This window comes from Taudactylus pleione, unplaced genomic scaffold, assembly GCF_031769625.1.
Source record: "Taudactylus pleione unplaced genomic scaffold, aTauple2 ptg000093l, whole genome shotgun sequence".
Classification (NCBI taxonomy): domain Eukaryota; kingdom Metazoa; phylum Chordata; class Amphibia; order Anura; family Myobatrachidae; genus Taudactylus; species Taudactylus pleione.
Window position 1 is genome coordinate 30,499,808 of NW_028284495.1, and position 17,553 is coordinate 30,517,360.

Consider the following 17,553-nt stretch of genomic DNA (forward strand, 5'->3'; position numbering starts at 1 on the left):
ATCTATTCCTGATGTTTTCATTTATTTATTCATTTATTTATTTTTATTTTTTTATTTTTTTTCACGTTACCCCGACTCGCTTACACAATCCCACCCTCCTCTTTTTTTAATTTCTTTTTATATACTTTCCCTTCGTCCCAAATATTCTCTACCTGAATTTTTATTTTCTTACCACATTCTACCAATGTTGTTATAACTACTTACGATAATATTCTCCGCAATTTTAAATTAGCCGAAGAATTTTTTCTAGTATAACATCACCGGTGTATTTTTTTTTTTCTATATGTTATATATGTTGTTTTCGAAGAATATATTTACTGTGACACCAAATTGTACTGTTGTTTACTCTTACTTCTAATAAACGATTAAAAAAAAGTACAATAAAGTGTTACCCAGCATGTTGTCTTGCTGCTTTAAGTATATTTAAAGCTTTCTAATTAGACTTTATAAAAGCGTGCTTAACTATGTTTTTGAATTCAGAGCACTATAATTAGATGGTGCTAATGTGTACAGTAATGTGACTATACATTTTAAGCTGGTCCCTTAGTTGAACAACCCTTAATTTAAACACAGTAATAATCAGTAGCTAGTAAGTGCAATGTAATAGCTAAAGCTATTGCAGCCAGGGGCAGCATCACATATAGGTGGGCAGAGGTACCCCTTCTATGTCCACACTGACACATATGTTGTTATGTGAGCTGCCAGCATAACAAGGTGTTGTACACATCAGGTAACACTTACCAATGGCAAGTCCCTCCATCACAAGGCCATCCAGCAGGGTCTCTTTGTCCCGGGCAGCAGCCATTACCACTGCCCCGGCAGTGAAAAACAAGCTAACCAGGAGGATGCAGGGTTTGCACTAGGCCCGCGGGATAAATTCAGGCAATAGGTGGGCACAAGGCTCGTGCTACATAGGGGGCATTTGGCCCAATTGAAGGTGTGAGTGACCTGTGCATTAGGCCCAGGTCACTAAAGGGCAAATAGGTGGGCCAATACTGAGGGCAATGCATAGGGGGTAAACTACTGGGGGCAATGCATAGAGGGTAAAGTACTGGGGGCAATGCATAGGGTGATTACTACTGGGGGCAATGCATAGGGGGACTACTAGTGGTAATGCATAAGGGGGATTACTACTGGGGGCAATGCATAGGGGGGATTACTACTGGGTGCAATGCATAGGGGGCCTACTAGGGGTAATGCGTAGGGGGATTACTACTAGGGGTAATGCATAGGGGGATTACTACTAGGGGTAATGCATATGGGGATTACTATTAGGGATAAAGCATAGGGGGATTACTACTAGGGGTAATGCATAGGGGGATTACTACTGGGGGCAATGCATAGGGGGACTACTAGGGGCAATGCATAGGGGGACTACTAGGGGCAATGCATAGGGGGACTACTACTAGTGGCAATGCATAGGGGGTCAACTACTGGGGGCAATGCATAGGGGGGAGACTACTACTGGGGGCAATGCATAGGGGGGGACTACTACTGGGGGCAATGCATAGAGGGACTACTGCTGGGGGCAATGCATAGAGGGACTAAAAGGCATTAATGTGCAGCATAACGTGTAAAGGCCGGGCATGGCTGTGTGGCATCATTTGTAAGGGGTATTACTGCATGTCATAATGTGTAAAGACCGGGCATTAATGTGTGGCATAATGTTTAAAAACCGGGCATGGTTGTGTGGCAAAATGTGTAAAGACTGGGTACTGCTGTGCGGTATAATGTGTAAAGACCAGGCACTGCTGTGTGGCATAATGTGTAAAGGGCATTAATGTGCGGCATAATGTGTAAAGGCCGGCATGGCTGTGTGGCATCATTTGTAAGGGGTTAGGGGAGGTCTGAGAGGCATATGGGGAGCTCTAAAGCATACATTATAATGGGACCCAGAAATGGTTAGGTAGGACCCCATTTTTTTAAAGTGGAGGGTCCCACATATTTTGTCACTCACAGCGAACACTGCTAGCCACTTAATTCAGTGCATTGGAAAAGAAAGTTTTAGTGAAGTAAAAAAACAGCTGACAACAGAATCCACAGAAGAAGTAAAGTGGAATGCTCTTAGCACTAATGGAGGGTCTGACAAATACTTCCCAATACTGATAACGTACGAACATGCAGATGGTTTCATTAGGACTCAATTTCTTGACATACCCACAATAAATTATGCAGATACAAAAAACAATGCAGAACCTATGGAGAGATGTCTTTCCAATGCTGGACTTAGGGCCAGATTCAGCAAGGAACGCAGTTGCTAATACGCACACAATCGGCCGATTGTTGCGTACTGTGCATGCATATGCATTGCAGTGCGCATGCGCAAACTGGCCCTGCGAATGGAATTGCAATCACAGTGACTACGCAGACCCATCACAGAATGATTGACAGGAAGTGCCGATTGTGGGTGGTGACGGGGTGGGGGTGGGGGTGGTTGGGGAAATGCAGGCATGCCAGTGCATTTGAACGCCGTTGCAGGGGCATGCATAAATTAGCCACTGTGATGCCAATCGCAACCTGAGGCCTGATAAGGCCTGATAGTGTGCGTGGAAGTTAGCAATTTCTGAGTAAGATCAGGGCTTGTGCAAGTGTGCGTGAGGCTGCAATGGTTCTCAATTGTACTGATATTTTTGCAGTCTTGCTAAACATTACAGATGTGTGTAAGGTAAAGTGGGCATCCTTATGTAGTGCAGTGGCGGCATTGCGATCACAATGAATTAGTATACTATCGCAGTTGAACTGCGTGCGTAATCGCTAGTGCATTAGCAGTTGCGTTCCGTAGTGAATCAGGCCCTTAGTCTCAGCTATTGTGCAGCATTTGTATCAGACAATGCATCTGTCATGGCAAGCACAGGGGTGTCCTTAAATTGCTCCAGGACAAACATACAGGTGAAGAGATCTATGGAGTAGGCTGTGCTTGTCACCTTGCTGCAAAACAGGGAGCAAAGGCTTTGTCAGTTGATCCACAAGATCTTCTAGAGGATATTTTTTACCATTTTGGTAAAAGTGCCAAAAGAAAGGAGTTGCTAGGAGAAGATATTTCATTCTGCAATGAAATAATAAGAAATGTGCTAAAACATGTGTCTACTCATTGGTTGGTAAGTCTAGTACACTTGAACATGTCCTTGAAATTTGGGATGGATTTTTTGACACACTTTGATAAAGACACTGATGAACCCCCTTCATCAAAACGACAGAAGATAGATAAAACACAAAAACATTTCCCTATGGCCAGGGAGAGAAGACTGGTGAAGATTTTCAAGAACCCAGTCTGTAAATTATATATTTTGTTTCTGCATGCAGTTATGCCCAGATTTGAAAATGTAGCACACTGCTTCAACATGAAGATCCAATGATACATCAGCTACACCTGGCTAGGATGAAGCTTAAAGGTGCCCATCCACTAGCAGACATGAAAACGACTGCACGATTACGACATTGTAATCGTGCAGTCGTTTGTCAGTCTGTGATGTGCCTACACTGAACGAGCAGTCGTTCAGTGCATGCTCATCAATCATCTGCAAACATGCTCAACTTGACATTATCGTCAGGTTGTCCAGCATGTTTGCACGATGATAGATGTCTAAACGATAGATGTCTAAATGTCTAAACGACCAGCGGGCACGACATTTTTGCAAATAACAATCGTTCAATCGGTACACTTAATCGTCTAGAGGATGGGCACCTTTACCAAGATTTACTTGGATGATTGCAAACTTCTGTTATTGTGGAAAGCAGCAGACACCCACTTGATATTACTGTCACTGAACAATTACAAAAGCCTGATAAAGATTTGTTTATTGGTTTCTCTGCAATTCAGCTGATAAGAAAGGAAAATCTTGCTGGATCCCAAGAAGTCATCAAATTTTATTTTGAGGTGAGAAGATTTTTTGAGAAGTCACTGATGTACCTGAAACAAAAGTTCCCTCTCAATGATCCTGTTTTAAAGGCTGCTGACGTTTTTGATCCCAAAGTTAGCTTGACATCCTCTTCTTCAATGATTGAAATATTAATAGAAAATTTCCCGTATTTTATTCCCTCAAACAAGGCTGACCAGCTTCTCATGGAGTTTACATTCTATCAAACTTCCCTGAATCTACCCATATTCTCTGAAGAGGAGAGAATTGATAAATTGTGTCATGATTTAGCAGAGCTTACAGCACCAGCAACTGGGTAACCCCAATTTAAATTGCTTTGACAATTAACTAAATATATTCTGCTCATTCCACATAGCAATGCTTTCTGCAAAGGTGTATTTAGTAGGGTCAGAAAGAGCACAATTGAGGTACAAAGTTCCCTTGGAAAATTGGTGGCTGGTCCCTCTTCAGATGGAGCCTAAGCAGACTCTACAGGCATCAGGAACAACCTCTGTGCTGTTTTGGCCTCCAAAATTAATGTATTTAAGAATACACCATGCACAATGTGATCACCATCAGGTGATCTGCTGCAAATGGCAAAGTCTGCAACTTACAAGAGTTTAATATCAAGAAAAGAAGCACATAATTAAGATTCAAGAAAGTGTCTTCTATATTTCTGCATTAGCTTTTTTTGTGGCTATACATAAATTAAGAGTTGTCAGTTTTTGTTAACGTAATAAGCCCATTGTTTTCTTAATATCTAGCTTCTGTATAATTAATAATTGACATTGATGCACTAGCAGAAAATGCTCTATGATTAGGTTATATATTTTGTAATATTTATTCTACATTTACACTGAGTTCTGTTTAAAGTACAATAAATGTTTATTTATTTAAGCCCGTTGAACGTCTGAGCAATTACTAAACTTAATGACTTTATGATAACGTGGATAATGAGAGTAGTGAAAGACCCGCATGGGTGGGGCAAGACACACATCCTTTAGTTGACACGCCACTGTATGGCAAAGATGCACCTCTTCACCTTCCTCAGGCAACTCCCAGCCAACAAATGTGAAAACACTAAAAGGGTGTGTATAAAACTTTAAGGAATACACTGTAATTCATAGAAGCTTGTAAATGAACTATAACTATATCATTGCCTGAGGACAAAAATAAGGTTCTAGTAACACAGCATTTCTAGTACACCTATACAGTCACACTGGAGCCTATCTGCGTGGCTTGATGATGTTGTGTATGTAGCTGCCCAATGCAAACAAGTTAGTAAGCCTACAAGAAAGACTGCATCTGTCACAAGCAGATTCATATTAAAAGTACAATAAAGTAGGCCTTATCATACATTTAATATTGTTAGAACACACCCAGAGGGTTCTATCTCAATTCAATTCTGTTTAGATTCATTTGTATTTAGCCAGTGAATATTTTGTATACTAAAAAATGTTTTATTCTTTTTTCTTTCTTTTGTCTGCTTCTTTTAAATTTTTATTATTTTCATATTTCCTAGAGGTTATAGAGATCAAGTTTCTTAAACCTCTCTGGACTATTAAGTCCTAATCTCTGTGTGTGATATCCTCCGCTAGACTCGGGGATTTCATAACCGATCTTCTTCCTTACCCCTCCCCCCCCTTCTTTTTTTTTTTTTTTTCTCTTTTTCTTCTTTCTTTCCTCTCCTCCCTCTACCCCGTAGGCGAGTCGGGACCCAACTCTTATTTACTTTCCCCCTAAACCTAATCTTGCATTCTAAAATCCATTAAAATGCCTTTGACCTTCGCTTCCATGAACGTCAAAGGTCTCAATACGCCTCAGAAACGATCACTTTTATTTAGCTCCATTCGTGGCCTTAAAGCTGGCATTGTACTCCTACAGGAAACCCATTTTCGTGCTTCCTCTCACCCGTCTCTCCAATCAAAATATTTCTCAAACGTGTTTTATTCTTCCAGTCCGACTAAACACAACGGTGTAGCTATACTAATCAATAATAAACTACCCTTTGTTCAAGATTCTGTCCTTACCGACACAGATGGCAGGTTCATTATTATAACAGGAAAATTGGGACATATAGACCTGACGATAGCTAATATATACGCTCCTAACACAAACCAAATTTCCTTCTTCAATTCATTTTTTTCAACCCTAAATAAACGAAGGAAGGGTTGTCTCATTGTAGGTGGGGACTTTAATGCTGTTCTTAACCCAGAACTCGATAAATCGTACTCTCCAAATCGTCCCCAAGCACATCAACTAAGCAAATCTCTTAACAAACACCTGCGAGAATCGGGACTTTTCAACGCTTGGCGAGCATTTAATCCCTCCTCTCGCGACTACACTTTCTTTTCTCCCCCCCATCAAACCTATTCTAGAATTGATCTGTTTCTCTGTTGCACTCAATTTTCAGAACACATAGTCAATTCCTCTATTCTTCCCAATACATGGTCGGACCATTCTATTCTTACAATTGCTCTCAATCTCCTAGAAACACCTATGTCTAAACATCCTTGGCGCTTAAATGAAACGCTTCTGAAGATACCCCAATTTCAAGAAAAAATTGGATCTGCACTGGCTGATTATTTTTCTACTAATAAACCAAGTTCCCCCTGTTCACCTTTGGTATGGGAAGCCCACAAATCGGTTATACGCGGACGTATAATTAGCTATGCCTCCTATAGAAATAAGACTAATAAACTTCAATTAGCTCATTTGACTGAAGAAGTTCAAAGATTAGAAAACTCTCACATAAACAATCCTTCTTCACATATTTATAACAAACTCACATCAGCTAAAAATGATCTTAATGCCCTTCTGGCGGAAAAAAACGAAAAATCCCTCCGCTGGCTTAACCAGCGTTTCTATGAAAAAGGTAATAAGGCGGACACTCTACTAGCCAATAGATTAAAATCCCGGAAAGCTAGATCTGCCATTCAAGCCCTTAGAGATGACAATGGGGAATCCCAATACAACCCAGTAGCCATAAATACTATTTTTAAGACCTATTATAGCCATCTATATAACCTTTCAGAGTCAGCCAGTTCGGATTTCAATTTTGACTCTCAAACTGCAGATTATTTATCCTCATGTGATCTCCCTTGTATTGACCAACAATTATCGGGAACACTTGGTCTTCCCATAACAGAAGAAGAAACATGTAATGCTCTGAAATCACAAAAACCATCTACAGCACCTGGCCCTGATGGATTCTCAATATCCTATTACAAAACGTTCCAAGCTTCTTTAATTCCACATCTCACTGAAATGTTTAACCAAATTTTAAATGGTGAAACTTTTCATCCCTCTACCACTAGAGCTACCATCACGGTCATTCCCAAACCGGGTAAGGATCCACTCCTCACTTCTAATTACCGACCCATTTCACTACTTAACGCGGATTTAAAAATCTTCACTAAGATCCTGGCAAACAGGCTTAACCCCCTTCTACCCAACCTTATCCATCCGGACCAGGTTGGCTTTGTCCCGTCCAGGCAAGCATTTGATAATACTAGACGAACAGTGGACATTATCCACTATATAAATAATCACCAACTTCCTTCTCTTGTGCTTGCTCTGGATGCGGAGAAAGCCTTTGATAGGGTTTCCTGATCATTTATGATGCACACGCTTACTTCTTTTGGCCTCGGGGGTAAATTTTTACAAGCTATTAAATCCCTTTACTTTAATCCAACTGCATCTGTTCTGGCTGGGGGAATACTTTCAGATCCTTTTTCTATAACTAATGGTACCCGACAGGGCTGCCCGTTATCGCCCATTATATTTGCATTGATTATCGAACCGCTAGCTAGGTGAATACGGGCTAACCCTGACATATCTGGTGTAACTATTGGAAACTCTCAATACACTCTCTCTTTATTTGCTGATGATATTCTTCTTACTTTAACCAAACCACTTACCTCTCTTCCAAATTTATTTCATGAATTGTCCCTATATGGAGACCTGTCGGGCTACAAAGTCAATCAAACTAAATCTGAAGCTCTTCCCATTCATCTCCCGGGTGATCTGAAACGGCTATTGCAATTGAATTTTAATTTCCATTGGAGAACAGACTCTTTGTGATATCTTGGGGTTAATATTACTAAAACATATGATCACCTATATAAAGCTAATTATCCTCCTTTGTTTAAAACAATCGAACAGGATCTCCTGCAGTGGAAAACTTATTTTATTTCATGGATTGGGCGTATCAATGCAATAAAGATGAATGTTTTACCAAAATTGCTTTATCTGTTTCAGACTCTACCTGTGGCAATTCCAACCCAAGTCCTCAACCAACTCCAATCTTTATACTGTAAATTTATTTGGAACTATAAGAGACCTCGTATACGTCGAGATATCTTAGCTAGAAGATCATCAGACGGAGGCCTAGGTTTGCCTCTCTTATTACGCTACTATAAAGCTTCTCATTTGAGTCAGATGGTGGCCTGGCATGCTCCTAGCTTTACTAAACGCTGGGTTGACATCGAGAATGATTTAGTGGGTTATGATTCAATTTCACATTTGCTTTGGTTACCTTTCAAATACAGACCGCGCACTGCCCTCTCCATACCGACAGTAGCTCTGACACTCTTCATATGGGATAATCTTAATAAAAAACTCTCTCTCTCCACCTATCCGTCTCCTCAAACCCCCATATGGAACAACCCTTCCTTCCCACCAGGCCTCTCACCTACCACGGCATCTACCTGGACCAGGGCGGGTATTACCCGCTTTCGTCATATTATAGGACAATTCGCCCCTCAAACGTTTAATGATATTCAGGAAAAACACGACATTCCCAACTCGTTACATTACCAATATTTGCAAATTTGCCACTTCATCACCTCTCTATTTTCCACTACCTCACCACGAAATCCCTCTCCTATAGAAAGATACTGCATTCACCGATCTACTGACAAGGGTACTATATCTTTTCTCTACCATTCTATATTGGCACCGGAATCCCCCTTAACCTCGACACACGAGCTAGCATGGGAGACAGATCTGGGACACCCATTGGGCGATGACACCTGGGAGACAATATATCTTACTATTTCTAAATGTTCCATCAGTGTAGCAATCAAAGAAAATTCATATAAAGTTCTCACAAGATGGTATTTAGTCCCAGAACGCCTCCATCATATGTATCCCAACACTTCTAGCCTGTGCTGGCGACTGTGTGGTCATGTCGGTACATTTTTTCACATTTGGTGGTCGTGCCCAAAGATAGTCCCATTCTGGAATATGGTCTGCTCCCTCATATCATCTGCTGTCACCCTACCTTTCTCTCTTTCCCCCGCTAACATTTTACTTTGTGTCCCAATGGATCAGGTTTCCAAAGACGCTAATAAATTAATTCTCCACATCTCCTGTGCAGCTAAGTATCAACTAGCACGCAACTGGAAAAAAATTAATACCCCAACTAAACAAGAACTTTTAAATAGAATCTGGTTTGTTTCTAAAATGGAGTATACTACCAGCCTCTTGAATAACTCAGTGCATAAATTCCATTCAATTTGGTCACCCTGGTATTCCTCTCAAACAACTCCTATTCCAGGTCTCTCATGAATCACATCCTCTATATCTATTCCTGATGTTTTCATTTATTTATTCATTTATTTATTTTTATTTTTTTATTTTTTTTCACGTTACCCCGACTCGCTTACACAATCCCACCCTCCTCTTTTTTTAATTTCTTTTTATATACTTTCCCTTCGTCCCAAATATTCTCTACCTGAATTTTTATTTTCTTACCACATTCTACCAATGTTGTTATAACTACTTACGATAATATTCTCCGCAATTTTAAATTAGCCGAAGAATTTTTTCTAGTATAACATCACCGGTGTATTTTTTTTTTTCTATATGTTATATATGTTGTTTTCGAAGAATATATTTACTGTGACACCAAATTGTACTGTTGTTTACTCTTAATTCTAATAAACGATTAAAAAAAAGTACAATAAAGTGTTACCCAGCATGTTGTCTTGCTGCTTTAAGTATATTTAAAGCTTTCTAATTAGACTTTATAAAAGCGTGCTTAACTATGTTTTTGAATTCAGAGCACTATAATTAGATGGTGCTAATGTGTACAGTAATGTGACTATACATTTTAAGCTGGTCCCTTAGTTGAACAACCCTTAATTTAAACACAGTAATAATCAGTAGCTAGTAAGTGCAATGTAATAGCTAAAGCTATTGCAGCCAGGGGCAGCATCACATATAGGTGGGCAGAGGTACCCCTTCTATGTCCACACTGACACATATGTTGTTATGTGAGCTGCCAGCATAACAAGGTGTTGTACACATCAGGTAACACTTACCAATGGCAAGTCCCTCCATCACAAGGCCATCCAGCAGGGTCTCTTTGTCCCGGGCAGCAGCCATTACCACTGCCCCGGCAGTGAAAAACAAGCTAACCAGGAGGATGCAGGGTTTGCAGCCCCGGACTAGGTTCAGCACTCCGCCTGCCAATGCTGACAGCGCTGCTGCTCCCACCATATTGGAGACCAGCAGATCCTGCACAGCGCAGACAGGCTCATGTCCTTCTTCAGCAGCAACATTGACCCGACACCACTCCAGTATTGTAGCTGAACAGGAACCCTCCTAGGGCAGACAAGACAGACACCACATAGACGAATGCTGCGGCTTCCCCTCAAATCCATTGTGAGGGGCACGTCCTAGTTGTGGGCTTGTTCTGTTTCTCTTCTCTCCATCTCCATCTTCTTCTGTCATATTGCTGTCAACCCTCTATGAGTAAGCCCTTACCACTGCCATTTACTCTACAACTCAAAATAATAGCTTATTATGGTCCCCTGTTCAACCTTCATACTCTACTCTGACCCTATTTCTCCACAAATACTCCTGCTCTGCTGAGCGCCTATGGAGAAAATTCTGCTTACTTCCTCCATTTTAAATTAATTCTCTCCTCCTAAAGCTCTGCACTTTAATATGCTAAACTATCTAACATAACATCTCCTCTGAATTCTCCAAGCCATGTCTTCTTTTCACATTTTACTCCCTCCCCTCCACTGTCCCTCTGCCTTTGCCCTTATCCCTGTCTGCACCAACTTTTCTTACAAAATCAATTACATTTGCCAAGACATCACCTCTTTGCAAACACCTCCTTTCACCCTTACGTGGCACCCCCTCACACAAACACACCTAGACTGACAACCTTGTCTTCTTTTCCTCTGTCGCAGGTGTTGAAATCCATACTTTTCTCTCAACCCTCCACCTGGCCCCCTTGATTTTTTCACCTTCTCTAGGCATCTCCCTCCTAACACCTGCTTCCACATTGCCTTCCTGGTCAACCTATCCCTCTCCTCTGGTACCACTCTCCTTTGTCTGATATGCCATGGTCTCTCCCACTCTTAATAACTCCTCACCTTTATCAGATTGCTTACATTTCATTCCCCTCAATTCACTACACCCAGTATCTTATTGACCATCTCCAATCTCGTTTTAGACATCTCCATTTTACCAAAACCACAACCAAACCGAGCCAGAAATTACTAGCTTTCCGCTAAATGCAAGGGTCACTTTTCTCTACTGATCCTTCTTGACCTCATGAGGGCTTTTGACAACATTGAACACTCCTTCTCCATGAAATTCTCCACTCTTTTGGTCTCTGTGACAATGCTCTCTTCCTACCTGTCCAATCAATCTTTACTTTTCTCCACACCTCCCCGCACTTATCTTCCTTTCTCATAACCTATCAGCATAACTCAAGGCCCCCTTTTCATTTTACACCTCTTCCCTCTGAAGAGTATCAGTTCCTTCATCCTGCAAAATCATCTATATGCTGGTGATACCAAAATGTATCTCTCTTCTCCTAATCTTTCCCTCCTCTCCTCTCCCATGCCACTCACTCCTCTTGGATGTCCCACCATTTCCTATAACTCAACCTCTATAAAAAGGAAGTTGTCATTGCCTTCCCATCTAGCAAGGCCTCCTTTCCCTCTACATTGATAAAATCTCCTTTCCACTGTTCCTCAAGTCTGATGTCTAGGTGTCATACTTGCCTTTATCTTTTCTCTCCACACAGTCACTCCCTCTACCAATCCTGTCATTTATATCAATGCAATATACTGTATCCAGGATCATGCACCTTCTTCCTCTGGCTGGAGCCAATAAAACCCTGATCCTTGCATTCACCATCTCTTGCCTTGATAACTGTAAACTACTTATCACCAGCCTACCTATTTCCAACCTTGATCCCCTTCAGTGTATTCTTACCTCTGCTGCCTGACTTATTTTCTTCTCTCACTTCTCCACCTCTCTTTTATCAATCTTTATAGGGTCCATGACCAAGAATCAAACTCAAACTCCTGTCACTCACATTCAAAGCCCTAAACCACTCTACTCCTCTCTACATCTTCAACTTCATTCCCACATACACTGCCTCCCACCCTCTTCACTCTACCATTGACTGCCACCATGCCTCCTCCTGAGTACGTCCTCCCATGCCTAACTTGCTGCTTTAATCCCAAAAGAATGCCCTCTTACACTCTATCAGTCTTCAGTCTTCTACAAACGTGCTCTCAAAACTCCTCTCTTCACTAAAGCCTACCCCATCTGCCTAAACCTTCATCCTCTGCAATATCCAACTCTGCTCCCATCTCTATTTTTCCAGCAACTGCCCCTCTTGAATGTAAGTTCTTGCAGTAGGGCCCTACCATCCTCTGTGGTTCAAGGTGATTATATATATTTGTAAAGTTGGTATCTTGTGTGTATGTGTCATATCTGATCACCCATCTAATGTCATTATGTTGCATGTTCCATCCACTATGTAGGGCACTACAGAAACCGTATGGTGCTATATATACAAACAGTAAATAACTTGTCTGCTTTATAATAAGTAGACTGTGGCTAGTATCCTATTAGCCGTGGTAATTTGCCGAGGCTAATTGATGTGGCGAGGGCTATCCAAATAGCCCCGAGAAATGTCACTTACTGGGTATTGTGTTTCACCTGCCACAGACAGTTAAAACAAAATCCTCGAAATCAGCCCCATTTTCGTTGTCGGGTAATTCCGCATGAAATCAACACAATTTCCGAAAAAATTCCACCTTACATTCTCTAATTTCAATTAAATATGGTATAATAAATCTTGCCAAACTCTCAAAAATTCACCATACTGTTGGTAAAAAAGCCCCAAAGTTTTATTTTGGGATCATGGTGGGATCACTTGGATTCCGCCCTGTACAGCAGCACGCAGCACTGCTTAAATGCCCAAGCTGGCCCTGAGGCCACCTCGCAGTTACCGCTTAGGAACATCACTTTGTCGTTCCATTTATGATATTGTCTCTCCCAATCGCAATATAGTTGCTGAGCATACACTCTGTGTAACGCATGCGTCGTAGAGGTTTTCAGGACTTTTTGAGCTTGTGCAATAGCAAATAATCGCTCAACTACATGAACATCGGCATTGAGTTCAAACTGCTTGCACCTCTGAATCAAGCCCATGGAGTTATGAGGGGGACGTTGCCTAGCCCATATCTGAATATTCAGAGTAAACACTTTTTCCATGCGTAAAGTGGTATAATGAAGTATTAGCATTGAGTGCAACTTTATGGTAAAATGTAAAACAGATTAAGTTTCCATATGTCAGCAGGTAAAAATCTGAAGCACACACATACAGTATACACCCACAGCTATAGCGAGCGGCCAGGAAGATGGTCGCGATAGACAAGACCATCGCGACCATCGGGCTTGCGACAAGACCCTTGTGGTAGGGTCTCGTTGCCGCAAGACCTATATTCTATGACATCATATAAGATACTCTGAATATATTTAGAATAGATTTGATAGGGGATGCATATGGGTAAATTTACTAAGAATCCTGTTGGTTCCGATTTGCATTCTCGGGTGAAAATATAACTTTTTTCAAATCGAGAATTTACTATCATTAAAGTTGGGAGATTTGTTTATGTTTTGGGGTTGAAATTGGATGGTTTAATGCCGCAAATTCAGCTGTTTTTAACAATTCAAGAGTACTTTTCACTTATTTCAGCCAAATCGGGAATTTACCATTATTCGTTTTGCTAAAGTCGGCCGTTTTACACTAATATAGGGGACTCAATAGAAGTTTTAAATGTTTTCTAATGATACCTGCGTTTTAGGGTTATTTTTTATGAAAAAAAATGACAAACATACACCGCTAACCGGCTACCAACTGTTCAGTGAGAACTGTCAGGAGCCGCAAGCCAATCAGCTGCCGCTAACTGTAGAGCGGCCGCTGATTGGCTCCGGCTCCTGACAGTTTGTGAGGTTCTGGTTTTGTTGTGGGCTTGGGGTGGTGATAAGAGCAGACACTGAAGCAGGTTTAAATGAAAAGGTGGAACTTTTAATGAGTGGTTTGATAGACATGAATATGACCAAAACTAAATTCCAGATATAGCACTAAGTGCACTTGGGAGCGGTGGTGAAGTAATGGGAAAAAGTCCAGTTAGTGACAGACAATGAAAAATGTCCAGGTAGTGACTGGTTAAATAGAAAATGTTCAGGTAGTGGCAGACAATGGGAACTGTCCAAGTAGTGACTGGTTAATAGGGAAATGTCCAGTTGATGACAGGCTGGAGAAATCAGGTGTGGTGGCTGAAATGAAGAATGCAGGCTGAGGAAGGATTATCCAGCAGAGTGTCAGTGGAGGCAAGGTGAACTGCAGACTCAGGTACTCAGGCAATGGGAAGGTAATGGAGGATGCAGGGTAGTCCAGCGGGGTTGGAGCAGACAGGCAGGCAGGTAGCGTATCACTGGAAAACAGGTGGTGAGCACAAGGAGCTCTCTCTCAGCTATGCTGAGAAACACATTTGCAATGGCATGAACAGAGGCTCTGGACGGAATGGGTATGAAATACCACCGGCCGCATGGCCGGCGGTTCGATTCCAGTCAGCGGCAGCCCGACATCAGCAGAGTTCCGAGCAGCGGAAGCCCGACAGCGTTGGAAATCCTGATCGTGGATAGGCGAGTATATACTAACCTAACCTAAACCCCGTAACCCTAACCCTCCTTAGGGGTGCCTAACCCTAACTTCCCCCCAAGTGCCTAACCCTAATCCCCCCTCTAAGTGCCTAACCCTAACCAACCCCTTCCCCGCTGCCTAAACCTAAGTCCCCCCGGGGGGTGCCTAACCCTAAGCCCCCCCGGGGGTGCCTAACCCTCCCCCTCCCTCCCCCTAGCCTAACCCTCCCGGGGGGGTGCCTAACCCTAACCCTCCCCCCCGCGGCTGTCCGCTCACGGTGCCCGGCATCACTACGATCGGGATGCCGGGTGCCGGTCTCCCGGCGTCGGGGAAATGCGGGCGTCTACGTCTAGACGCAAAGCATTTCACCCTTGCCGGGATATGACAGTCGGGAAGCCGGCTGCCGGTATTTAGGCAGTCGGCTTCCCGATTGCATACCCTCTGGACCTCCCTAAATACCAAGTGCCATACCGTGACTGGCCAGAGAGAGCACGTAACACACCAGGATTGGTCAGCTGAATCACATGGCCGGAGGCAAGATGGAGGCACCCATGCCGAACAGAACGGAAGCACCACCAGGCCTCACCAGCCCAGAGTGACAACATGCCCGCACAGAACCACGCACAGCCAATGCCCCTCGCCGAACACCAGCGCCACCGCCAGACGCCCCCCGCCACAGTGACCTCACAGGTATTACCCATCGACCACTATGCCGAGAAACCCTGGACGTGACAGTACCCCCCCTTATGGGTGGCCTCAGGACACTCACCAGGTCTTTCGGGATGAGTGGAGTGGAATTTCTTGACGAGTGTGGCAGCATGGACGTCTCGAGCATCGGTCCAACAGCGCTCCTCCGGATTGTAACCCCTCCAATCCAGGAGATACTGCAATCGTCCTCTGCGGATGCGAGAATCCAGGACCTGAGAGACCTCGAACTCCACGCCTCTTTCAGTCTGGATGCGAGGGGGAACAGGAAGGACCTTGCGGAATCTGTTCAATATTAGGGGTTTTAGGAGGGAGATATGGAATGAGTTTGGAATTTTTAGATAAGCAGGCAGCTGAAGGCGATAAGCTACAGGATTGATTTCTGTGATGGAAAAGGGTCCGATGAACCGGAGAGCAAACTTCATCGAAGGTACTCTGAGACGGATTTTCAGGGTGGACAACCAGACTTGGGTCCTCATTCAGACCCAGTCGCAACCGGGTCGATCTTTAGGCCCTGCGCACGCGCAGCAGCTGCACTGTGCGTGCGCAAGCCCCGGAGCTCACTATAAAAGGGCCAGCTGTTGATGTTGATCGACAGCTTGGCCCCTTTTGTAGGCGTGGCGGGGGGGTGGTTTCACAAACGGAGGCACTCCTTAAGGAATGCCTGCCGTTTTGTGGGCGGTTGCACTGACATCAGCAGTGATGTCAGTGGGGAGCTTCCTGCTTGATCAGAGCAGGAAGCTCCCTGGGGCTTGCAGTTGCCGAGACCCAACCTTAGGGTCTCATTGCAAGCCCCGATGGTCGCGATGGTCTTGACCATCGCGACCATCAACCTGGTCGGTTGCTAAAGCTGTGGGTGGTAACCCACAGCTTAGCTAGCGACCAGGAGGCCGCACTTAAACATACAAGCTGGCCCTTGTTCAGAGCGAGCACCTCTGAATTGAGGGCCTTGGTCTCCAACTTGCATGCAAGGTACCTTCCTACGTCTCCTATCTGTAATGGGAGGACGCCTTCTCCAAATCAGAACGTACTTGAGCCCAATTAGATGCAAATCTCTGTACAGTATCCTCCACAGCTGGCACATCAAAGGCAGGCAGGCAGGCTTCGAAACTCAGGAATACGTGGGTGAAGACCATAGATGATTTGAAATGGGGCTTGATTTGTAAAGGAATGATACGAGGCATTATGTGCAAATTCCGCCCATGGTAGCAATTCAGACCAATTGTCTTGGGATGACGTCATGAAGATCCTTAGGTAGGTCTCAAGATCTTGATTGACCCTCTCTGTGGATCCATTGCTTTGAGGGTGATAGGCCGTGGAGAAGTTTAACTTTACTTGTAGAACAGAGCATAAGGCTCTCCAGAACTTTGCCACAAATTGAGTGCCACGATCAGAAACTATTTCGGTAGGAAGTCCATAGAGGCGAAATATGTGCTGGATGAACAGATGAGCCAAGTCAAGAGCAGTAGGCAGTTTCTTTAGAGGTATATAATGAACCATCTTCGAAAATCTGACTACCACAACCCAGATGGTGGTGTAACCCTGAGAGCTAGGTAAATCCGTTACGAAGTCCATGGAGAGATGTGTCCATGGACATGATGGAAGAGGCAGGGGTAACAATTCACCAGCTGGGGCTAGACGCGAAGCACATGAGGTACAAGAGGAAATAAACTCCAATACATCAGTCTTCATGGACGGCCACTAATAACTTCTCTTTAAAAGTTCCAGAGTCTTCCGAGTACCTGAATGACCTGCAAAATTAGAGGAGTGAGCCCAGGTGAGGAGCTGCTTCCTTAACTCCGGGGCCCCAAAAGTTTTCCCAGTAGGGGCTGTATCTGTACAGTGGCAAACACTGTTGACTCCAGGACAGGGGCACTACGCAGGGTCTCTGAATTGTCGTTACAGAGTAGAGATCTAGACAGAGCATCTGCTTTCTGATTTAGAGCTCCAGATCGGAAGGTCGGGGAGAACTGAAAGCAAGCAAAGAAAATTGCCCATCGGGCCAGACGAGGGCTCACACAC